Consider the following 7784-nt stretch of genomic DNA (forward strand, 5'->3'; position numbering starts at 1 on the left):
GAGATAAAAAAAAAAAAGGGAGGGTGGCGACTGTTAAATCTTACTTTAGGTTTAGAGTTAAATTTATACTTGCTTTTTAGTTTTTAAATGCTGGCATGGTTAAATTGGTTTAGTTTGGTTTAATCAGTTTTAAATTTTAAAAATTAAAATTAAACTGAATTAGAATTTTTTTTTTATGATTTTTAATTGGTTAATTCAGTTTTTTTAATTATTTTTTGGTTTTTTTTTATTAATTTATTGATTTTTTTTTTATTTTTGCTTATCCTGTGAGGCAATTCACCAAAACAAGAATTAGAAAACCGAAAAAAATATAAAGAGAGTCAAAGCTACGTTCACGGTTCATAGCTTGCCAAGCACTAGCGTGGCTTGAGAAAGAAAGAGAGCACCTTGATGATGCTGACCTTAAATCATGTACATCTACGCTATCTTGGTGTGAATATCTTATTTTCTTCATCGAGTTAATCTTTAGAAGTGACGAAGGTGAAGAATGAATTTTTGCTCCATGCCATTTTGAATCCAACTTGATTTGCATGGAAGCTATGGCGAGGTCTTTTGTCCCTGAAGATGGAGACCAGTACCTCCCGGTTCGCCGCCCAAGTTGCAGGAACAAAAGCTCTGTTTTAGGCCTTTTACGTCTGGTAACTAGTCTCATGTCTTCTCTCTCATTGCCGTATCTGGCCTCATTTGGAACCTCTTATCTTGCTGCTTTCTTCTTTCTCCAACTTCACAAAATATAATTTGCACCTCATTTTCTCAGTCGATCGCTGTTATCCTTTTAATGAGTGTTTTGATGAACGGTAGAGGTTGTTTGGAGCCCACAGATGATCTACGATGCAAGGCTTCCTGGAATCTTACCTCAATCATGGCTTACCTTCGCCATGCCAATGCAGAAGGCTAATTGGACCAGGGTGCAGGCTCCTACATTTCCCTTCAAAGTCGTCACCGGCGAGCCCATGTTGGTTCCATCTACTATGATCCACTGGCTTTATGTTCCCAGCCAAGACAGGCAAAAAGGGTGCCAAAGAGCCCATGCGATCTATCCTCTCTTGTTTTTTTGCACTTCCATCCATTCCTCGACTCTTTGTTTGAATATTTCTTCTCCATTTATCCACATCCGCCACCATGCCTCCGGTAATAAAATAACCAGGATTTCTTCCTTTAAATGTTTCCAAAATCTGTTGGTGAAATATAGAGCAAAATTTGCGTTGCAATTCAGGTGCTGCCACCACCCTGTCCTTCATATCCAAGCTCCATAATTCTGCTTTATCATCGACCACAATAAGATCTAAATCTAAGTACATCATTCTTCTTACTGTCTGGTATGATATCGCCCAAATAATTTTTGCATCATTTACAGGTTGACTTGTCGAATAGAAGTCTTGGTAAAGGCAATCCTGCCTTTAAGTTCCCGGAACTTGGAAATGTTTAAGGATCATCATGGAAAGAAGGTTGAAAATGAGAGAGCAAGTAAGGTTGGTATAAATTTTCATTTTTTGTAGTTTGTTGCAATGGATGGTTCTCTTTTAAAACCTTGACTACGCCTAAAAAGTCATTTCAGAAACATGGTTTGTGCCTTAGATTAGGTCGGATCTCGATTTGGATTGGTCATGCAATTAATCTAGAAAAACTCGGTCAATTTGCGCCTGTTATGCTTTGAGTGAGATTATATTAATTTTTTTAAATAATATTATTTTAATTTTTTTTTGTTAAAATAACGTTAAAATAACATTGTTTTAATAAAAATTAAAATAAAAAAATAATTAATCCACTAACTTAAGACTTATATCATGAGTTAGGTAAATGAATCTACAAGTTAGCAAGGCAACATGGATCAATTATTTATTTATTTTTTTAGCCAAAACAACATTATTTTGACAAAAAAATAAAAATAAAAATTGATCCATGTTACTTTACTAGCTTATAGATCCACCTATCTCATCACGTGAGTCTTAAGCTAGTTTTTAAGCTAAATCTATTTTAAAATATCACTTTTATTTTTTGCATGTTCAAGAAACTTATTTAAATTAGGCTTCATTTGTTCCATGTAAAATAATTCTTTTTTTATGAATATTTCATGTGAAAAATATTTGTTTGAAAAATATATTTTACTTAAATGTAATTTTTTGGTGTTTATTTTATATGAAAATAAGTGTTAAAAAAGAACATACAAGAATTAATTAGTGATACGACCTATGATATAATTTAATGAAAAAAATAATTTTATAAAATATTTTCATCTCTTGAAAACCATAAGATGTTTTTTCTTGTTTCAAGCTTTTTTTGTTCCTTTGATCGTAAAAATATTTGGAAAATATACACATAGAATGAAGTTTTTCTTTCCAACAAGTTCTTATATTTTAATACAAAAACATTAAAATAAATTTGAAAAATTTATTATGTCAATTTTTTAATTTATATTTTTTGAATTTGTTTCGAAATAAATTTTAAATTAAAGATTTATTATAATTCATTTATGTTATTGTTAATTGCTAAATTTCTTTGAAAAAGGTTTAAGGCATCCCATTGCTCTAACGATTAGTACACTTTGTATATATATATAAAAGATTTACAAATATGAAGAATGATATTCATTATTTTACTATCATAATTTGATGATTTGAATAAAATCAATATTTACAATAATGATGATATAAAAAAAGATTATAATTATAAACTATTGAACATTCAAAAATGAAAGCACAATTAAATATGAAAGGTTTCTAAAGATATTAAAAAAACATTATTATGAAAGGTTTCTAAAGAAATTAAAAAAATGAATTAATTGATTATTTTGTTTAAGTATATGAATTGAGTAATATAGGAAGCACAATTAAATATGAAATTAATGGTCTTAAATTATTCCGATAGAACTTATTTGTATTTTGTATTTTAAAAATGAATTTATATGTAATACTTTTTCCAAAATACTTTCCTTTAACCAAGTTTTTCCAAGTGAATCAAATATTAAAAAAATAAAAAATAAAAAATATTATAAACAAGCAAGCATAGTTTTCATAGCCTTAATGACATGCTAAATTAATAGTGGAAAAATCACAAGTTGGAAAGGATGAAACTAAAAACCAAATAAAGAGGAAGTAAATTCCCTGCAAATCATTTATATATATTTCCAGTTTCTGAAACGTTTTAATAGCAGAATTTTATTTTTCAAGTATTTGTTTTTTAGCTTTTATAGATTGAAAATCATACCAATTGAATCAACATGGACAAATTTTTATTGCATCCATTTTTTTTCCAAATAAATACATTAACTAAAAATATTTAAAAATACAAATAAATTCCTATACTAGTAATTTTAATGTTCTTTATTGTCTGATTAACATTTCTAACGTTATTTCTCAGGAATAAATTTATTTTTAATATTTTATTTTATTTTAAAAAATGAGAGTTAATTTTCCCAAGCTTTTTCTTACTTTAAAAAATTAAAAATTAGATCAACATATAATATATCTAGTAAATTGTTAACATATTGCTAACACGTGTAGGTCATAATTACAAACAATATATATTTAAATTCTATCAATCACATTAGTAGTATAAATATACTAGACTTTTTTTCCTGTGTGTGGTAGGACAATTTTTTTTAACATTAAAAAATATTTAAATAATTATAACTTGAATAAATTCAAATTAACTTGATTAACCATCAATTTAGAATAATCCAAAAAAAGAAGAAAAAAGTTTAAGATCTAATAGCCTAATATCAAAGAATAAAATAAAAAAAATAAAAATAAAACTGAAAAGAATAAAATAAAAAAAATAAAAAAAAAACTAAAATTAAACCATTCTAATTTTTAAAACTAGCACTCTAGTCATGAGATCAAAATGACTATACAAAATATCAATTTTTTTTTAAAAATATCTTAACCATCAAAAAATTTTAAAAAATAAATAAATAGTATCAAAACAATAAATAGTAATCTTGGAAAATAATGAAGGATTTAATTAAAAAAAAGATAAAAAAGAGCAATTAAAAGAATAACAACCAAGATTGAATTAAAAAAATGAAATAAAATGCTAATGGACAAAATTAATAGAAAAAAACATATTAAAAAAAGAATTAAAAAAACATATTCATATGCCGTTTTTGAAGGCGATTAATGACTATTGAAAGATACTACATATATTGTTTAAAGGACACAAGCACCTTTTACTTGTTTAGCACGTGTCAACCACTTCTTTTTTGATTTATAAAAAAGGCAGTTATATCTTTGATTTCATGTAATAATTACAAAAAATGAAGGTTAAAAAATTAAAAATACCTCTTTATTTTAGGTATGAAAAAAATTGACCCCTAGAGCTATAAGTTAATTAAACTCTATAAAAAATGTGAAATTGCAAAAAAGCTCCTCCAACATTAGTTCTATTTTTTTTTTTCAAGAATATAGGATTAATTACACGATATATAATCCACATTAAAAACTAAAACTTTTTAATTTTATTTGTAATAACTAATTAAACCTCAACACCAAAAATTTATCCCCTTTACCTATTTGTCAGCTACCAAGCCCCTTCCGAGTTCTTCACGGGTCTCCATAGCTTTTTCTTTGGGTCATGATGTTGAATATTTATGGTGAAAACGTTGTTTTTTTTTTTTTAGAAACAAAAAGAAGTCCATTACTGTTAATTAAATTATAGGATCCTAAGTTTGTAATTCTTTATTTGCATGCGAAAAGATTTAAATAAAAATATAACTAAATTATTCATAGACTACTAGCTAGTTCATCAATTATTTAGTTAATTCATAAAGTAGGAAGCTTGCCAATAATATATAAATAAATTATTTCACTCACGTCACGTTATGCATACAGCCTACTCATAACATGTGAAGATTGATTATGTACCATTTTCACTTGTTTCTCTCAACTTTGATCTCATTATCCCTAATACTATAGAGTAATAGATTCTTGTCTCCCTACTCCCATGACAACCTAAAATGAAACCAGCAGGTGGGTTTCTTAAGGGACTGTTTGGACCTCTCAAGCATCCATGACAAAATCACCCCCCTGTCAAACAATTTCACCCTAACTAATTAAGCCCACCGTGATCTTCACTTAGCCTTTGACATACAAAACTTTCCTATTCACCTCAAGCCTTAGGTGCCATCTTTTTATTTTTATTCCATTGTTTGAATTGTTTTTCTTTTTACCAAAACCATTTATGTATTTTCTTTTTATCTCACAAATAATATCTATTTTAAGTTAGGTTTGAATTAAATTGATAAAATTAATTGGTTTGGAATGAGATGATACAATTAGGAATGGAGTTTTACAAGTATTTGGACAGTACATAATTACACATTCATATTAATATTTTATTCCCCAAAGCTCAAGAAATATATAATTGATAGTAGAAGTTCTAATACATATAAAATAGTTTTTTTTGTGGGATTTATGAACTTTTAAATGATATAGTTAGTGATATTTAAGTAAAGAATTGTAATAAATGAAAGAAAAAGCTTTAAATTCTAAGAGCAATAGTGTTTGTTCTTATTTTTGGTATGATAAATGCTTTGAGAATTAAAGTATGAACACCTGGAGAATAGAAATTGTGAATCTTGAATTTGGTGAGCTTATGAGTTTTGTCATTTTATGAAGAGAAGAGATTAAATAGTTATTTTCTCCCAATGACACTAATTAGGGATAAATATCTATTATATATCATTAATGAAAAGCAAATATCCATTACATCATTAATGAGATGGAAATGTGGTAGGCCATTGAAAGAGTTTTTATATACCTACAGATACAGGAAGATGAATATTCCTGACATGAATATTTAATGTTAAAAATTTTAAAAATAAATAAGCAGAGCCTTATGACTTTAACATGAGTCTATAACGACCTCCAAACTAATTAGGCTTATGACTTTAACATGAATATTTGTTTAGGTATGTTAGGTATGACAGCTTGTCGAACCCACGTTTGTTTAGGCTCAGCATGTGGCCAAATCCAAGTTGGGTCTAGTAGCTTATCAGACCCACATATCAGTGAGTTACTGATATGACTAAAAGATTGATGTCTTCTTCCAAGTGTAGGCATGTCGAAGTAATAAATAACCTAACAAGATTGAGATCGAATCACATGGAGGTTAACTACATAATGATGATGATGATGATGATGATGATGAGTAGCCTCCCTCTAGACATTTATTATCATTTATTATTAATTACTATAAAAAAGTAGATAAGTTTGGTTTTGTAGTCTCTTTCTTGATTTTATGACAATCCTTATCTTCTTATTTGAATAAAACATCATTGATAACATCAAAATTTGAACAGATAGTCTTTATGAAAGTTCTGGAAAATTATCTCAACTTCAAAAAAAAAAAAGAATCGGTACATTTGAACGTCTAGAACTCGAGAATTGGACTTGGCACGTGGTTAAATCTAAGTATATTGGGTGTGATAGCTCACTAGACCCATATTTACTTAAGTTCAGCATGCGACTGAAACCAAGTATGTTAGGTATGACAGCTTGTCGAACCCACGTTTGTTTAGGCTCAGCATGTGGCCAAATCCAAGTTGGGTCTAGTAGCTTATCAGACCCACATATCAGTGAGTTACTGATATGACTAAAAGATTGATGTCTTCTTCCAAGTGTAGGCATGTCGAAGTAATAAATAACCTAACAAGATTGAGATCGAATCACATGGAGGTTAACTACATAATGATGATGATGATGATGATGATGATGATGATGATGACGATGAGTAGCCTCCCTCTAGACATTTATTATCATTTATTATTAATTATTATAAAAAAGTAGATAAGTTTGGTTTTGTAGTCTCTTTCTTGATTTTATGACAATCTTTATCTTCTTATCTGAATAAAACATCATTGATAACATCAAAATTTGAACAGATAGTCTTTATGAAAGTTCTGGAAAATTATCTCAACTTCAAAAAAAAAAAAGAATCGGTACATTTGAACGTCTAGAACTCGAGATATAGGCTGAATGTTAAACAGTATCTAGGCTACATGACAGGTTTCGACTTCTTTGTTATTACTACCATTTGAACTTGGTAATGATCTTTTTGAATTTTGGACTTTTTATGAAAGTTTTAGGCCTATATTTTAGCTTTCCATCCATATAGACCAGACTTAAATCCAAGTTTCTACATCTTTATTTATGATCCAATAACTAAATAGTGTTCTAGTTTGAATTCAACCAGCATCTCTTTCCTAAGCTTAGCCCTCTCTTTTTCTTCTTAATTTTAGTAGTTAAACTCATCTATCAATTCCTTGATTTATGTGATAGGCCTTCATTTAAAATAAATATTTACCATAAATTTGAGATATCTTATATTATCAGACTTGTTATTATAAAACGTGTTCTAAGTTAAGGAGATTGATACTTCAAGTGCAAAATGATAATATAAAACCTTGATAAAAATAAAATTTTAAGTACTAATCATACCCCCCAACTAACTTATTACTAGTCCCTAGTAATTAAAGTGTTAAAATAGAAAAACAATTTGCAAGTTCCACAAAGCAATGTATTCATCATTCAACTTCCATTAACCTATCCAAATAAACAAACTCTCATTAAATTTATATATCCGCTTCATATATCTCAAATAAGATATTAATAAATCTTCTTTTTATGTGCTCAATGTATAAAAACATAGATGATAAGGTTTTTATTGGAAGAAAACAATATTCTATTATTATATTTTTCTAATGTTAACATTCTTAAGTTGAGATTATTACCTTCTTTTTTTTTGCTTATATATATATATATATATATATATATATATATATATAT

General features: G+C 27.8%; 1 pseudogene; it reads right to left on the minus strand.

Moving 5' to 3' along the window:
• Positions 1-767: 767 nt before the first annotated feature.
• LOC105116218 (probable galacturonosyltransferase-like 4) lies at positions 768-4555 on the minus strand (annotated as a pseudogene).
• Positions 4556-7784: the final 3229 nt, after the last annotated feature.

The sequence above is a fragment of the Populus euphratica genome, unplaced genomic scaffold (assembly GCF_000495115.2).
Source record: "Populus euphratica unplaced genomic scaffold, PopEup_1.0 scaffold868.1, whole genome shotgun sequence".
Taxonomy (NCBI): Eukaryota; Viridiplantae; Streptophyta; class Magnoliopsida; order Malpighiales; family Salicaceae; genus Populus; species Populus euphratica.